The following is a 16,924-nucleotide window of genomic DNA, read 5'->3' as shown; positions in this document are numbered from 1 at the left end:
CACTGCATGTTGTAGCTGGTTGACCTGGGCAGAGACAAAACAGGTTAGCCAATATTGACAGTACATGGAATAATCATAAGCATCATCAATATAGCATAACAAGGACTAGTATTGGCATTAACCAATTTTAAATTCACATCGCCAGGGTGGCTCAAGCCCCTCCTTGTTCAGGGATTAGAAGATATATCTCCTGTCTGTTTTGGAGTACAATCTCTGTCAAGCTGTGTTGGCTCTTTAGAGTTATCCTGAGAAATTTTATCCCCAGAAACCAGATTTTGGGGGTGTTCATTAGAATGACACTCATTGGTAGTCCTGAATAGGTATCTGAGAGCTCCCAGGGGCTCACAGGTGTATTGAGTGTCCTCTTCTGTTTTCTTCCACGGCTTGACTCGTGAGTAGTGAATCCAGGAGTCATGTCCTGGTACCTTGACTGCTGTGGGGGTAGAAAATATTACAGGGTAGGGGCCCTTCCATGTGGGCTGGAGTTGAGCCTTTGGGGACCCATCTTTCCAGACTTTAATTAGGACTTGAGTTCCTGGAGCATATAGTGGTGACTCTTTAGAATCTTTTGGGTCCTGGTTCATACCCCACAAGCGTATATCCTGTTGGAATTGCCCAATGGCTATGGTATAAGACGAGGGGGGTCTGAACCTCTGGATCTAGGAAGAGGTCATTGACGTAAACAAAAGGTCTCCCATATAGCATCTCATAAGGACTAAGACCAACCTGTTCCTTAGGGGCAATGAGGGTGTGGAGGAGAGCTATTGGTAAAGCCTCCTTCCATCCCAGGGAGGTCTCCTGGGTTATCTTTTTTATCGCTGATTTTAAGAATTGATTGGCTCTTTCTGCTTTCCCTGAATATTGAGGCCTCCAAGCACAATGGAGATAATAAGTAATGCCCAATGCTTTCGAGACCCCTTGGGTGACCTTAGAAGTAAGTGATGTCCCATTGTCACTTTGTAATGACCGGGGCAGACCAAATCTTGGAATGATTTCATGGAGCAGTTTTTTTACCACCTCCTCAGCCTTCTCAGTCCAGGTGGGAAAGCCTTCAATCCATCCTGTGAATTTATCTATCATAACTAATAGGTATTTCTACCCTTGAGAAACTGGCATCTGGGCGAAGTCCATCTGCCAGTCCTCTCCTGGGTAGGCCCCACATCGTTGGACAGGCTGGGCCAGCTGGGGTCTTCGAGCTCCTTAGGGGTTGTTTAATTGGCAAGTGGGACAAGAGGAGACCACCTGTCTTATAGTTGTTTGGAAGCCTGTTCCTCTGAAGGACCTTTCTAGTAATCCTTGGAGGGCCTTTTCTCCTAAATGAGTAGTGGCATGTAAGGAGTTAACCAAGTTCCATTGGAGGTTTCCAGGAAGAAAAAGGAGTGCCTCCTTTTGGAACCACCCCATATGATCTTCTTGAAAGCCCTCGCTCTTAGCTTTAGGAGTCTCACCTTCAGTATATGAAGGAGTTTCTGGTAAATTAGTCTGTGGAACTAAGGTGGCAATCCCTATTAGGTCATGGTTCCGTAATGCTGCTCTCCTAGCTGCCTGATTAGCTGCTTGGTTCCCTCGTGCCACTTCAGTGTTCCCTTTTTGGTGTCCTTTACAGTGGGAGACTGAAACCTCAGTGGGCAGATGGACTGCCTCCAAGAGTTGAAGAATCTGATCACCATATTTGATTGGGGACCCTCAGGTGGTCAAGTGGCCCCTTTCTTTCCAAACAGCCGCATGTGCATGTAGCACCAGAAAGGCATACTTGGAGTCAGTGTAAATGGCTATTCTTTTTCCTTTTCCCAGCTCTAAAGCTCGAGTCAGGGCTATGAGCTCAGCTAATCGGGCTGAAGTACCTGGTGGCAGAGGCTTAGCCTCTATAGTTTCAAAATTGGAGACTACTGCATACCCAGCTCTTCTTTTTCCATCCAGGACAAAGCTGCTTCCATCAGAGTACCAGATTTCCTCAGGATTGGTCAGAGGATCTTCTGACAATCCCTCTCAGGGTTTTGTCCAGTGGTCCAAGGTTTCTAGACAACAGTGAAACGGGAGAGAGCCCTCGGGGGTAGGGAGGAAGGTGGCTGGGTTAAGAACCTCACAAGGGGATATAGTGAGGCCTGATTTTCCATCAGCATTGCTTGATATCTGAGGATTCTTTGATCAGACATCCATAAATGGCCTCTCCCATTTAGGAGTTGTTTTACTTGGTGGCTGGTAAAAATAGTTAGTTTGCCCCCAAAGGAGAGTTTTAAAGCATCTTCTATCATGATTGCAATAGCTGCAAGATTTCGAAGGCAGGGGGGGCCAACCTCGGGTAGTTGGATCGAGCCTCTTGGATAAGTAAGCTACAGGCTGGGTCTCAGATTCCAACCTTTGAGTTAACACTCCCAGGGATATTCCCTCTCTTTCATGGACATAAAGTTGGAATGCTTTTTCTGGGTCTGGCAATCTCAAGGCAGGTGCCTGAGTTAAGGCCTGTTTTAGTGTAGCCTCTGCCTTCTTTTGCAGAGAAGGCAATGGCACCCCACTCCAGTACTCTTGCCTGGAAAATCCCATGGACGGAGGAGCATGGTAGGCTGCAGTCCATGGGATCGCTAAGAGTCGGACACGACTGAGCGACTTCACTTTCACTTTTCACTTTCATGCATTAGAGAAGGAAATGGCAACCCACTCCAGTGTTCTTACCTGGAGAATCCCAGGGACGGGGGAGTCTGGTGGGCTGCCGTCTCTGGGGTCACACAGAGTCGGACACGACTGAAGTCACTTAGCAACTTAGCAGCTGCCTTCTTTTGAGGAGTTCCCCACATCAATGGGATTGAATCATCTCGTCCCTTTAAGCTTTCATATAAGGGTTGGGCAATTTGACCATAATTGGGAATCCAGATTCTACAATAACCAGTTAGCCCCAGGAAAGCTCGCAATTGTTTTCGAGTCGTGGGGGAGGGCAACTGGAGGATTCCTTGTACCCGATCAGAGGACAGCCTCCTGGACCCGTGTGTAATCTGAACTCCCAGGTAAGTGACCTTTGTCTCGACCATCTGTGCCTTAGCACTGGAGACTTTATATCCCCTTTCTGCCAAGAAGTTTAGAACCTGAATTGCATGTTGTTGGGCACTTTTCTCATCTGGAGAGCAGATTAGTAGGTCATCTACGTATTGTAATATTTTCCCATTAGGTCCCAGGTCCAGATCTAGGAGATCCCGGCTAAGGGCCTGTCCAAACAGGTGGGGGCTATCTCTGAACCCCTGAGGTAATACTGTCCAAGTCATCTGTTGGTGTTTTTCTCCTGGGGCTTCCCACTCAAAGGCAAAAAGGTATTGGGATTCTTTAGCCAGTGGTATGCAAAAAAATGCATCTTTGAGATCCAAGACTGTAAACCACTTGGCACTGGGTGGGATTTCTCCCAAGATTACATAGGGATTGGCTACTGTGGGATGGAGGGGGACTACAGCTTCATTTATGATCTGGATATCTTGAACCATTCGTCAGGTTCCGTCTTTTTTTTTTTTTTTACTGAGAGGATTGGGGTGTTACATGGCGAACTGGTGGGGACCAATAGCCCACAAGCAAGGAATTTATTTATTAAAGGCTGTAGTCCCTCCGAGCCTCTCTTTTGGGAAGATATTGTTTCCGGTTAGGAAACCGAGTGGGATCTCGGAGGACAATGATGACCGGTTCAGCTTGGTGGGCTCGTCCAGGAATCCCCTGGTCCCACACCTGGGGGTTAATTTTGTCTTCCAATAGTCTTTGGTCCCTCTCTATTGAAGTGTAATGGGTTCTTCTGTAGTAACCAGGAGCTGTAGAGCTCTAGAGGCTGAAAAATTTCCCATCACAAGGGTGGTCCCCAGTTTAGCGAGTATATCTCTTCCCAGTAAGGGGGTAGGACACTCAGGGACCACCAGAAACTGGTGGGAAAATATTTGTCCATCCCAGCAACAAAGAAGTGCTCGGGTGAATCTTTTAGTAGTTGCTTTTCCTGTAGCACCCAAAATGGTACAGGTTTGGGAGGAGAAGGCTCTGGAGTAGGAGATCGAGAGAGAGTAGGTAGCCCCTGTGTCAACCAAGAAATTCTCGGACCTACCTGCCACGTCCAGTTGCACCCTTGGCTCCAGACCCGTGATGGTTATCTGTGACAGGCGGGCTGGCTGGAGCGGGCCGCTTCAGTCCTCTTGAACCATCGTGAGGGTAGGCTTGGCACTTGACCTTGAGGCTCTTGGGTCCCGAGGGCAGCGTGCCGCCCATTGTCCCAGTTGATGGCTTTTGTAGCCAGCTGTTCTAGGAGACTCTTTGGCCCAATGCCCCGCCTGTCTACAGATCAGGCATCTGTCTCGTGCCTTGTCCCTCAAGGACTCAGGGTTTGCCATAGGGCTTCTCTGGAGGGCGGCCAGCATCTGGGCATGCCTTGTCTCTCTTTCTCTCCTTCTCCTGGGCCTTGGCCTCCTTCTCCTGTTCTCTGTTATAAAAGGTATTGGTGGCTGGCTGGACCATCTCATCTAAAGAGGCAGCAGGGTCCTGCTGTTGTAGCTGCTATAACTTAATTCTGATATCTGATGTACATTGGGACAGGAATTTGTCCTTTAAAATCACCTGTCCCTCGTAAGAGTCTAAGTCCAGGTTGGTAAACTTTTGGAGTGCCTCTTTTAGCCTCTCCAGAAAGGCAATGTGGTTCTCATTGGGCTCCTGAGTTATTGCTGAGACTGGGCAGTCCCACAAGTAATAGGCTTCTTTATGTTTCCATGGGTGGACGACTTCCTTAGGGGTGAGTCTTTCTGAAGCTTATCCTACCCAGAACTGTTGCAACCTGAGAGCCAGGCATCCCCGGGTCAGGGTGTAGATCCCCCGGCAGGCTGAGGCATGACAGCCTCCTAGAGATCGAATCCCTGGGCAGGTCGAGGCGTGACGACCTCCTGGGACCCCTGGGACTAGAGGATCCCCGAGCAGGTTGAGGCATGACAACCTCTCGAAGACTGATCCCTAGGCAGGTCAAGGCGTGATGACCTCCTGGGACCCCCCGGACTGGAGTTTGGGCGTCCTCAAGATCTCCAGTGTGACCAGTGCTGGGTAGAATTAAGAGGTTTGTTTGCCTACCGTGGACGGGAATAGATATGATGTAAGTTCATCCTACCCAGTACTGTTGCAACCTGAAAGCCAGGCGTCCCCCGGTCAGGGTGCAGATCCCCAGGCAGGCTGAGGCGTGACAGCCTCCTAGAGATCGAATCCCCGGGCAGGTTGAGGCGTGACGGCCTCCTGGGACCCCTGGGACTAAAGGATCCCCAAACAGGTTGAGGCGTGACAACCTTTGGAAGACCGATACCTAGGCAGGTCAAGGCATGATGACCTCCTGGGATCCCCCGGACTGGAGTTTGGGCATCCCCAAGATCTCCAGTGTGACCAGTATTGGGTAGGATTAGGGGGTTGAATATTATAGAGTATTTCCCTCCTAAGGCCAGCTATTTTCTGGTTGTCTCTCCAGAAGATTGTAGAGGCAACCTTGTGGATCTGGATGGGGCTCAGAAAAAGAGCATGAAACAGGAGGGAAGGGGGCAGAGCACAACCTTTGAAAGAATGACATAGCACAAGTGTATAATGTAAACCAATTAAAATCATTTGGGTCCAAGATGACAAGTCAAATTCAAGTAAACCTTAATCCCCAATCTATAAGCCAACAGACACACCCAGAGGTGGCAGGACAGCTCCAAGGCACAAGGTCACATTACGAGGGAGGAGAGGGTGGTTCCCCAATGGCTGGGATGATTCTCTCACTTATTAGCATATGAATTCCATCCTTTCACAAAACCTAGCTAGGCCTAATTCCATGGCCCCAGCCCTTGCCCTCTGCAATGGTTCACACCCCGAAGAGTGGCTTCTCTCTGGATCCTAACAAATCCACCTCTTATCACTTTGTCTCTCAATGAATTTTTGCAATGAGACTTCAGAGCCTGAGTTTCATTAGTTTTGGCCGGGCTTGAGTCCCGGGAGAGAGCTGAAGGACAGGAGGAAAAAGCAGTGGGAAAAACGTGCCAAGGAATCCCCTTCATAGCCCACCGGAAGACTTGCTAAATATCTGACCGGTACTCACAGTTTCATTGGTCTGATCCTTGGCACAGAAAAGAGAAAGGACAGAAGAACCCCTACCGGCTTGGGTAACAGCTACTGGGGCTCAGCAGATAGTGCCTTTGGGACATGCTGAGGAGTAGCCTCTCCAGAGTCCCTCAATTGTGTCCCCTGCCACCCGCCTATTCGCGGAGGTTCGAGGAAACAAGAAACAAGAGATTGTAAAGGTCCCTCCAGCCATAGGAGCGAGGACCTCTTACCTTAACTGGAGGTCTTCTGGAATCTGAGACTGGGCCGCATGAGCTTTCTGCTGAGTTCGTTTTTCGCTGTCCCAGTTTCAAGTACGATGGGCCTTCTCCTGCGCTGGGTTTCTTCGCCTTCCGCTTCTAGCTCGGGAGCTTTGCTGAGTTGGGCTCCTGCTGTGCTTGGCCTCTTCTGCGCAGAGGTTGTTTCAGCCAGGTTATATCCAAGTCACGGCACCATAGATGTCACGCGAGTGTATGTTCCTCGGTTCTTTGTCTCGTCACAACAAAGATTTGGAGCGACAGACTTAAAGCCCTCAGCGCGTCACAGCTCTCGGGTCTTGGACAAACTGTGCTACAGCTCTTAGGCAAATCAGTGTTACAGCTCCATTTGATTTAAGAAGATAGCAGGAGAATCCAAGACTCAAGAGAGTGGAGGAGTGCATTGGGGGGGGGTGGGTGGAGAGAGACACTGCGCGAACGCACAGGAGAGGGAGAGAGAAAGAGAGAGAGCAAGAAAGAAAAAGAAAAAAGAGAGAGAGAGAGAGAAACTGAGAGAAAGCGCTTTGGCTCCTCCTTTTATATGTTTTTTCCTCCACCTGGGCCTGCCCTATGCAAATTGGGCTTAGCCAGGAGTGCTGTTTGTTCTGCCTCAAGTCTTCACTCTGATCCTCGGACCTTCCTTGTCTTTTAGCCACCGCCATTTTGGACTCCTTTTCCCTATTCTACCTACCTAACAAAGTGAAGTGCGAGTCACTCAGTCATGTCTGACTCTTTGCTACCCTACGGACTATACAGCCCATGGAATTCTCCAGGCCAGAACTGGAGTGGGTAGCCTTTCCCTTCTCCAGGGGATCTTCCCAACCCAGGGATCGAACCCAGATCTCCCACAACCCAGGTGGTTTCTTTACCAACTGAGCTATCAGGGAAGCCCAATTCATAGTTGACATTGCTGCAAATGGCATCATCTCATTCTTTTTTATGGATGAGTAATATTTCATTATATCTTCTTTTCATGCTGTTCATGGGGTTCTCAAGGCAAGAATACTGAAGTGGTTTGCCATTCCCTTCTCCAGTGGACCACATTTTGTCAGAACTCTCCACCATGACCTGTCCGTCTTGGGTGGCCTTACACAGCATGACTCATAGTTTCATTGAGTTAGACAAGGCTGTGGTCCATGTGGTTAGATTGGTTAGTTTTCTTTGACTGTGGTTTTCAGTCTGTCTGCCCTCTGATGGCGAAGGATAAGAGGCTTATGGAAGTTTCCTGATAAGAGAGACTGACAAAGGGGGAAAGTAGATCTTGTTCTGATGGTGAGGCCATGCTCAGTAAATCTTTAATCCAATTTTCTGTTGATGGGTGGAGCTGTGTTCCCTCCCTGCTATTTATCTGGTGCTGAACTATGATCACTGACCTAGAGCCAGACATCCTGGAATGTGAAGTCAAGTGGGCCTTAGAAAGCATCACTACCAACTACCATCACTACCAACAAAGCTAGTGAAGGTGATGGAATTCCAGTTGAGCTATTCCAAATCCTGAAAGATGATGCTGTGAAAGTACTGCACTCAATATGCCAGCAAATTTGGAAAACTCAGCAGTGGCCACAGGACTGGAAAAGGTCAGTTTTCATTCCAAGGAAAGGCAATGCCAAAGAATGCTCTTTGCACAATTGCACTCATCTCACACGCTAGTAAAGTAATGCTCAAAATTCTCCAAGCCAGGCTTCAGCAATATGTGAACTGTGAACTTCCTGATGTTCAAGCTGGTTTTAGAAAAGGCAGAGGAACCACAGATCAAATTGCCAACATCCGCTGGATCATGGAAAAAGCAAGAGAGTTCCAGAAAAACATCTATTTCTGCTTTATTGACTATGCCAAAGCCTTTGACTGTGTGGATCACAATAAACTGTGGAAAATTCTGAAAGAGATGGGAATGCCAGACCACCTGATCTGCCTCTTGAGAAATTTGTATGCAGGTCAGGAAGCAACAGTTAGAACTGGACGTGGAACAACAGACTGGTTCCAAATAAGAAAAGGAGTACATCAAGGCTGTATATTGTCACCCTGTTTATTTAACTTATATGCAGAGTACATCATGAGAAACGCTGGACTGGAAGAAACACAAGCTGGAATCAAGATTGCCAGGAGAAATCTCAATAACCTCAGATATGCAGATGACACCACCTTTATGGCAGAAAGTGAAGAGGAACTCAAAAGCCTCTTGATCAAAGTGAAAGTGGAGAGTGAAAAAGTTAGCTTAAAGCTCAACATTCAGAAAACGAAGATCATGGCATCCGGTCCCATCACTTCATGGGAAATAGATGGGGAAACAGTGGAAACAGTGTCAGACTTTGTTTTTCTGGCCTCCAAAATCACTACAGATGGTGACTGCAGCCATGAAATTAAAAGATGCTTACTCCTTGGAAGGAAAGTTGTGACCAACCTAGATAGCATATTCAAAAGCAGAGACATTACTTTGCCAACAAAGGTCCGTCTAGTCAAGGCTATGGTTTTTCCTGTGGTCATGTATGGATGTAAGAGTTGGACTGTGAAGAAGGCTGAGCGCCGAAGAATTGATGCTTTTGAACTGTGGTGTTGGAGAAGACTCTTGAGAGTCCCTTGGACTGCAAGGAGATCCAACCAGTCCATTCTGAAGGAGATCAGCCCTGGGATTTCTTTGGAAGGAATGATGCTAAAGCTGGAACTCCAGTACTTTGGCCACCTCATGTGAAGAGTTGACTCATTGGAAAAGACTCTTATGCTGGGAGGGATTGGGGGCAAGAGGAGAAGGGGACGACAGAGGATGAGATGGCTGGATCGCATCACTGACTCGATGGACATGAGTCTGAGTGAACTCCGGGAGTTGGTGATGGACAGGGAGGCCTGGTGTACTGTGATTCATGGGGTCGCAAAGAGTCGGACACGACTGAGTGACTAATCTGATCTGATCTGATCTGAACTATGGTGGAGGTAATGAAGATAATGGTGATCTCCCTCAAAAGATCCTATGCATGCATTGCTACTTAGTGCCCCCAACCCTGCAGCAGGCCACCACTGACCCACGTCTCCACTGGAGATGCCTGGACACTCACAGGCAAGTCTGGGACAGTCTCCTGGGTCCTAGTGCACAAGGTTCTGTTGTGCCCTCCAAGAGTCTATTTCCCAGTCCTGTGTAAGTTCTGGTAGCTCTATGGTGGGATTAGTGGCAACCTCCTCCAAGAGGGCTTATGCCATACCTAAGTCTGCTGCACCCAGAGCCCCTGTCCCTGTGGCAGATCAAGAAACAGTGGCAGACTTTATTTTTGGGGGCTCCAAAATCACTGCAGATGGTGACTACAGCCATGAAGTTCAAAGATGCATACTCCTTGGAAGAAAATTTACGACCAACCTAGACAGCATATTAAAAAGCAGAAACATTACTTTGCCAACAAAGGTCCGTCTAGTCAAGGCTATAGTTTTTCCAGTGGTCATGTATGGATGTGAGAGTTGGACTATAAAGAAAGCTGAGCACTGAAGAATTGATGCTTTTGAACTGTGGTGTTGGAGAAGACTCTTGAGAGTCCCTTGGCCTGCAAGGATATCCAACCAGTCCATCCTAAAGGAGGTCAGTCCTGGGTGTTCATTGGAGGGACTGATGTTGAAGCTGAAACTCCAACTTTGGCCACCTGATGTGAAGAGCTGACTCATTTGAAAAGACCCTGATGCTGGGAAAGATTGAAGGCGAGAGAAGGGGTGACAGGATGAGATGGTTGGATGGCATCACCAACTCAATGGGCATGAGTCTCAGTAAAGTCTGGGAGTTGGTGATGGACAGGGAGGCCTGCCGTGCTGCAGTTCACGGGGTCACAAAGAATTGGACACGACGGAGCAAGTGAACTGAACTGACATCCTCTTTATCCTCTTATCTGTTAATGGACATTGTGTTTCGGCTATTGTAAGTAATGCTGCTATGAACACTGGGGTGCACGTATCTTTTAGAACTATGCTTTTGTCTGGATGTAAATCCTGACGTGGATTGCTGGATCATACGGTAATTTTATTTTTAGTTGAGAAAGTGACTTTTGATGGAAGACTCAGAGGAGGCAAGGGTGTGAGTTTGACTAATTGTGGTTGGGGTGAAAAAGTATGAACAGAGGGCCCAGCCTGAGCTGGCCTGTTGTCACATATTCTTCACTGCTTGCAGGAAATGCCTTATTTCCTCAATTAAATAGCTTTTGAGATCACAGAGATTTGCTGACAACATTTTTGCATTCCTTTCAATATCCTGCACAATATTTCAACAAAGACCATTTGGTAACTGTTGATTTATTGATTCTGCACATCAGTGATCTATAATATCTTTGTATTTAGAGTCATTTTGAAGCAGAGGATGGTATATCCCATCATCTCTACCCCAACACATACATTTCTTTTCTGGAATTTCCTTCTTTTTCAAAAGGTATCTCAGAGTGAATGATAACTGTGGAGACAAGGGAGAAGCAGTCAAGAAACAATCGTGAAGCCTGGGGGCAGGGTCCTCGTTCCCCCTCAAGGGGTTGTTGTTCTTTAGTCTTTAGTCATTAAGTCATGTCAGTATCTTGGTCTGTAGTCCTCCAAGCTCCTCTGTCCTGGGAATTTCCCAGGCAGGAATACTGATGTGGGTTGCTATTTCCTTCTCCAGAGAATCTTCCTGACCCAAGGCTTGAACCTGCATTTCCTGCATTGGCAGGCACATTCTTAACCACTGAGCCAGCAGGGAAGCCCCCAACCCCCACCTCAAGTGATACACAAAACCCTATTTTTAAGCTCTTCTGCAGATACTCAAACCCCTACTGGATAAAAGAAGGTAACTATATGCTGCCCAGAAGTACATCAACCCCAGGCCAAAGGTCTACATGCTGATGATGCGGCCTCCCAAGTATCTCACCACTAACCAGTCAGAAGGATGTCCAGGAGCCCTGTGAACCATTACCATGAAACTCTTCACTACTCCCTTCAGATGGGACACACACTTTTGAGGGCATTGTCCTGCTGTGGCCCCCTTGCCTGGCAAAGCAATAAAGCAATTCTTTGCTACTTCCCCCAAACTCTGTCTCTGAGATTCAATTCAATACTGTGCACAGAGGCTGAGTTTTGGCTACAGTAAATCCACAAAATACCCAGGCGAAAGGGCTCTATGGGCAGTTTGGTGGTTTAGTCGCTAAGTCGTGTCCGACTCTTGCGATCCCATGGACTGTCAGGCTCCTCTATCCATGGGATTCTTCAGGCAAGAATACTGGAGTGGGTTGCCATTTCTTTCTCCAGGGGAACTTCCCGACCCAGGAATCAAACCCAGGTCTCTTGCATTGCAGGCAGATGATTTACCAATTGAGCTATGAGGGAAGCATCGTGTTCTAACAGATGGAGACATTCAACTCCAGCAAACAATCGAGGCCAGCCAACACCAGAGATGAATGAGGTGGTACAAAGAAAGAGCCAAAGAACTCCCTTCCTTCCTGGTTAGTGTTGTGTGCACCATGAACAGATGTAGCACAGAATTGTGTGAAGGGTAGGGACTCACTGTGGTTTACTGCTGATTGATTGCTTGACCTTAGGTATAGTATTTAAGCTCTCTGAGCTAGTTTCCTTTCCTTAAAAAACACTGGGTTTATGACACCTTTCTTGTAATATTATAAGATTCCAAAAAAATAATAATAATAAGATTCCTAGGTTCATTTAAGGTGTGTAGTGCACCTCAACTTTCTGGATTGAAAGTAACCTCTGCAAAATAATCTCTGGTTCACTTTTGGGAAAAAGAAATTATTGGCAGGTTATCTGATAGTGAAATAACCAATGTGGTTTTGAGAAGCCGGCAAGAAGCTAGGTGGCCCCAGCTGAGATTTTCCATAGGAAGGGTCTGAATGGAGCACACCACTGGCCACTGACACTGGAGGCACAGCAGCTGCCAGTAGGATGGATTCTAAGCTGTCAGTTTCTTTGTGCCACCCCTTTTGATGGTGGTCCGGCGGGAGCGACTGCTTGGCTTAGGTTCTGTGCCCATTCTACCGGCGGGGCTCAGAAGAGCCAGGGCTGGCCACATGGGCCTCCTAGTGCCATGTGATCTCACGCTGTGATAGATCCCTCAAACATGGAATGAGTGTTCCGCTAGACAACAGTCCCCAAAGTAACAAACTTCTGTTACAGATGTGACTGTTTTGTGGTTCTCTGGAAGCAAACTCTTTGCAACTCATTGGAAGAGCTTTATATCTGGAAAGGAGCTTGTAGCCCCTCATTTGAAAATCTAGACAACCAAGGTCCCAAGACAGGACTAATGCTAGATTACACAGAAAGAGAAGAGCATTCAGCTTTAGAACTTTGGTCCCCTGATTGTTATTCCAGTTCTCCTCACCACATTCTTTCCCATATGTAAAATGGGTATGGTGATAATGCTTACTGCCTGGAGCACTCCTTCGAATGGTTTGGATTTTAGGTCAAGCATCACTTAAAAAAAAAATTGGAGTATAGTTGCTTTACAATCGTGCTTTACTTTCTGCTGTACAATGAAGTGAATTAGCTATATGTATACATATATTCCCTTCCTTTAAAACCTCCCTTCCATCCCACCCCCTGCCCCACTCATCTAGGCCATCACAGAGTACTGAGCTGAGCTTCCTGTGCTAAACAACAGGTTCCCACTTGCTATCTGTTTTACACATGTAGTATGCTAGGGTTAGTTGAATTCCCTGGTGGCTCAGAGGTTAAAGCGTCTGCCTCCAATGCAGGAGACCCGGGTTCGATCCCTGGGTCGGGAAGATCCCCTGGAAAAGGAAATGGTAACCCACTCCAGTATTCTTGCCTGGAGAATCCCATGGATGGAGAAGCCTGGTAGGCTACAGTCCATGGGGTCGCAAAGAGTCAGACACGACTGAGTGACTTCACTTCAGACTTTCAGACATGGACTTTTCATGTCCAAGTCATTGCAACCCCAAGGACTTCAGCCTGCCAGGCTCCTCTGTCCATGAAATTCTCCAGGCAAGAATACTGGAGTGGGTAGCCATTCCCTTCTTCAGGGGATCTTCCTGACCCAGGGATTGAACCCAGGTCTCCCACTTTGTAGATTCTTTGCTGCCTAAGCCACCAGGGAAGCCTGTATAAACATCAGTCCTAACCTCCCAATTTATCCCACCCTCCCCTTCCCATTCTGCATTCCTGTGTCTGTTCTCTACATCTGTGTCTCTATTCCTGCTCTACAAATAGGTTCATTTGTACTATTCTTCTAGATTCCACATTTATGCATTAATATACGATATTTGTTTTTCTTAGGGGAGCCGTCTGTCTCCAGTTTCTCCCCAGAGCTGTACTTCCTTTTATTTCTGTACTGGTTTCACTAAACACCCCACTATCTAAGGTAAAAGTTTGGAGTCTGTGTTGGTGTTCCTTTCACTCTTATTCTCACATTCAGAATTGATAGAACTTGGTGATTATAGCCAACCTTATTAGTCTCACCTGTATACTTTTAGCATTCACTTTTTCTTTTCATTCTCACCCAAAGCTGCCTTTTTAGAAGCACCAGGGATGTTTTGCCTGAGAGATTTCTCTGTTAGGGCTCACACAGCCCAGATATGCCACATAGTTAAAAATCCCTGGGAGCAGTCCTCAACCAAAGCCTGATGGAAGTTGATGGATATATTTTGGGTAGAACAACTCTGAAGCATGTTCTGTGCCACTCTCCAGAGGTCTCCGATGTGTCTGAGACCCAACCGCCCACATGTATAATCTACTCATTGTTGTTGTTCAGTCACTCAGTCGTATCATACTTCTTTGCCACCCCATGGACTGCAGCATGCCAAGCTTCCCTGTCCTTTCCTATCTCCCAGAGTTTGCTCAAATTCATGTCCATTGAGTGGGTGATGCCATCCAACAATCTCATTAATGTAACTGAAATAACTTCCATCTCTTTTCCATCCCCTACTGATGTTTTCTTGGATAATCTCTTCAACAAACTTGCTGTACTCAAACGCTTATCTCCAGGTCTGCTTCTAGCTGTAGTCAACTACAACAGTGACTAGTTAGATATTGGGATAAAGGGAAGAGTTGAGAATGGCTATAGTATTTTTTCACTATGGATGATTGGAGGCATCATGAATCATAAGAAAGCTGCTGCTGCTGCTAAGTCACTTCAGTCGTGTCCGACTCTGTGTGACCCCATAGACGGCAGCCCACCAGGCTCCCCTGTCCCTAGGATTCTCCAGGCAAGAACACTGGAGTGGGTTGCCATTTCCTCCTCCAAAGCATGAAAGTGAAAAGTGAAAGTGAAGTCGCTCAGTCATGTCCGACTCTTAGCGACCCCATGGACTGTAGCCCACCATGCTCCTCCGTCCATGGGATTTTCCAGGCAAGAGTACTGGAGTAGGGTGCCATTGCCTTCTCCAATAAGGAAGCTAATATGTATTTAATATTTTAGATACTAGATAATTGAAACTGTAGTGCTGGCAGAATCACCCACTTGGACATGTTCAGTAGAGAGTTGAGAATATGGAATTGGAGACCAGGAGAGATGTAGAGACAGGAGCTAAGGATCTAGGAGTTATCAGTGTACATTGTTGTTTAGTTGCTAAGTGGGTTCCTTCAGTGTATGTAGGTGGGTGCTAAATGCATGAAAATGGTTAAGATGGCCAAAATGCTCATGTACAGAGGAAAGAACAGGGAAAATGGACATTGAATGTGAAGTGGCAGTCTCTAAAAACAAACACTAAATATCATTCGTATCTTCTCTCCCAAAACAGCTTAGCTAGGCAAGGAGTAATTTCTTTTTCTTTTTCTGGCTGTGCCAAAAGGCTTATGGGAGCTTAGTTTCCTGCCCAAGGATCAAACCCAGACCCTTGGCAGTTAGAGTGTGGAGTCTTAACCACTGGACCGCCAGGGAATTCTCAGTAATTTCTAAGTAGTATTTAAATCCACAGTGCCTGGGTAGTAAACTCAAGAAATGTAGAATTAAGTTATATCTATGCTACAAAGTTATTACAAAGCAAAGATCAGACTCTGTACCTCTGTGCTCAATTTTTTTTTGGCCCCACAGCTCTGGCATGTGGTAGCCTAGTTCCCCATCAAGGATCAGACCTACATCCCTGGCATTGGAAGGCAGATTCTTAACCCCTAGAGTGCAGGGGATGGCCTCCCTAGAGGGGCTCAGACAGTAAAGAAACCGCTTGCAATGCAGGAGACCTCGGTTCAATCCCTGGGTTGGGAAGATCCCCTGGAGAAGGGCATAGCAACCCACACTAGTATTCTTGCCTGGAGAATCCCCATGGACAGAGAAGCCTGGAGGGCTACAGTCCACCAGGTTGCAAAGAGTCGGACATGACTGAGTGGCTAAGCACAAGCACACAGACTGTGGGGGAAGTCTCTCTGCTCAATTTTGAAGACATTGTTTTTCAGTATCTCTTATAAAAACCTATAATTTCACCCATCACCCCACAGATTCTAATTTACTCTAACAGGGAGGTGTGTTAACTAGCTGAGGAGACAGAAGATAACGTGTTTTCTACATATTGCCAGTTAGCTTAGTTACTTAGAGCAGGATGCTGGTGATACCAAAGTCTGTGACCCCAGCACTAATATGGTTTTTGAGCTGATGGAGAGATTATAAAGCAGTAAATAAGCCTAAAGTATTTAACCTTAGGGCTCCAGTTACCTGTCGTTGGTAGGACTTTGGAGGTGGTATTTAACCTCATCCAAGAAGTGTAAATACTTGGAGTCCTTCATATAGTTTAAGGATAAAGTGAGATAATGCTCAGAAGTGCTGAGATTCCTCAGCCTAGCACAGTCAAGAACTGGTTCAGTTCAGTTCAGTAGCTCAGTCGTATCTGACTCTTTGCGACCCCATGAACCGCAGCGCGCCAGGCCTCCCTGTCCATCACCAACTCCCGGAGTTCACTCAAACTCATGTCCGTCAAGTCAGTGATGCCATTCAGCCATCTCATCCTCTGTCATCCCCTTCTTCCTTCGCCCCCAATCCCTCCCAGCATCAGGGTCTTTTCCAATGAGTCAACTCTTCGCATGAGGTGGCCAAAGTATTGGAGTTTCAGCTTCAGCATCAGTCCTTCCAATGAACACTCAGGACTGATCTCCTTTAGGATGGACTGATTGGATCTCCTTGCAGTCCAAGGGACTCTCAAGAGTCTTCTCTAACACCACAGTTCAAAAGCATCAATTCTTCGGCGCTCAGCTTTCTTCACAGTCCAACTCTCACATCCATACATGACCACTGGAAAAACCATAGCCTTGACTAGACGGACCTTTGTTGGCAAAGTGATGTCTCTGCTTTTTAATATGCTATCTAGGTTGGTCATAACTTTCCTTCCAAGGAGTAAGCGTCTTTTAATTTCATGGCTGCAATCACCACCCGCAGTGATTCTGGAGCCCCCAAAAATAAAGTCTGACACTGTTTCCCCATCTATTTCCCATGAAGTGATACTTTCCGTAGCGTGCTTTAAGGAAACAACAGTTTAGTTTATTTGTTCTGCCTTTCAAGTACTAGATCAGACCGCAAATCCGCACACTTCCATACGTGTAAGATGTCCCGCATTCCCCGGTGCCACAAAACATTACGCTCTTTACGACAGTGTACGACGCCGGGCCTGACAGGCGCGCACCACGCGGGCCAATCGTGCAGCGCCCGA

General features: G+C 47.0%; 1 non-coding gene across 1 annotated transcript; it reads left to right on the top strand.

The window, feature by feature from the left end:
• The first annotated feature begins 12,982 nt into the window (after positions 1-12,982).
• On the top strand, positions 12,983-13,054 carry TRNAW-CCA (transfer RNA tryptophan (anticodon CCA)). The gene has a single exon. It is a non-coding gene; the product is annotated as a tRNA-Trp (tRNA).
• The last annotated feature ends 3,870 nt before the right edge of the window (positions 13,055-16,924 follow it).

This window comes from Bos mutus, chromosome 4 (genome assembly GCF_027580195.1).
Source record: "Bos mutus isolate GX-2022 chromosome 4, NWIPB_WYAK_1.1, whole genome shotgun sequence".
NCBI classification, from domain to species: Eukaryota; Metazoa; Chordata; class Mammalia; order Artiodactyla; family Bovidae; genus Bos; species Bos mutus.
Note: the sequence above shows the minus strand (reverse complement) of the source record. Positions and strands in the feature narration are given on the sequence as shown.